Here is a 1,205-nt window from a genome sequence, read left to right on the forward strand (position 1 = left end):
ACTATACTCATGGATGAGAAGAATTAATGTTTTCCCCAATGAATCTATACAAGAAATGCAATTTAGATCAAATTCTCAACAGGGTATTTTAGTGGAACCATTAGAGTGGTTCTTAAAAATTCATCTGGAAAAATAAAGAGCTAAGAATAGCCAAGATGATTTTTAAAAAGATAAAGAATCATCTTACCACATTTAGTAATTAAAGCCACATGGTGTTGTGCAGAAATAGACCAATTGAGAAAAATAAATAAGGCACTTAGAAACATGCCAGTGTAATATACAGAAGGTTAGCATATAACAAAGTGGCGTTTTTTGTTTTTGTTTTTTTTAAAAAAAGGTCAGTAGGAAATTTTTAAAATTCAATAAATTATACTGGCTACTCATGAAAAAAATAAAATTAGATCCTTCCCTCACATATAAAAATTAATTCCAAGAAAACTAAAAAACTAAATGTGAACAACAGGAAAACTGTAAAGCATTTAGAGTTTTATAACCAACAAAGGATTGGTGTACAAAATATACAGAATATACAAAAGAACACCTATACATCATTATGAAAAAAACAAAATCTATAGGAAAAAAGGTCATATGAAACATAAATGACCAATAAGCCTATGAAAAGATATTCAACCACACTGGTAAGCAGAAAAATGTAAGTATATATAAACTGTATATATGAATTTATACACAAAATGTCATACATTATTTCATACCCATTGGACAAGAATGACAAGAAGTGGGGGCAAGATTTCTTCCTACAGACACTAGCCCTCCCACCATAAACTACTAAAAACTGGATACAATATAAGAAATGATTATTTTCAGATGTCGGAAAACAGGCAGTACAGGACTGTGATCACTGAGAGAAGGGAAACAGAATGAACCTCACAATTGCACCAGCTCTCTATCTGGTAGCACCTTCCAGATACAGAAAGCACAGGGAAGAGAAGCCCCAAAAGAGCAAGCAGCCTGACTGAGCAAAATAAACAAAGACGAGAGATCAGGGCCACTAAGGTGGCTAGAATTTGCATAGGAAAGTACTAAAGAGAAGGAAACTGCACAGAGAAGGAATAATACTAGCCTAACACATCTATGAAGATTAACAAACTCTAAGAAGGATAAAGTGAACACAATCTACAAACAGACACATCATAGTAAAAATGATGAAAATCAAAGACGAGGAGAAAATCTTGAAAGCAGCAAGA

General features: G+C 32.8%; 1 protein-coding gene across 2 annotated transcripts in view; it reads right to left on the reverse strand.

Moving 5' to 3' along the window:
* Positions 1-1,205, reverse strand: part of PPP2R5A (protein phosphatase 2, regulatory subunit B', alpha) — a 62,743-nt gene that overhangs the window by 39,634 nt on the left and 21,904 nt on the right. The gene's annotated exons all lie outside the window — the stretch shown is intronic.

This window comes from Propithecus coquereli, unplaced genomic scaffold (genome assembly GCF_000956105.1).
Source record: "Propithecus coquereli isolate 6110/MARCELLA unplaced genomic scaffold, Pcoq_1.0 Scaffold129, whole genome shotgun sequence".
Taxonomy (NCBI): domain Eukaryota; kingdom Metazoa; phylum Chordata; class Mammalia; order Primates; family Indriidae; genus Propithecus; species Propithecus coquereli.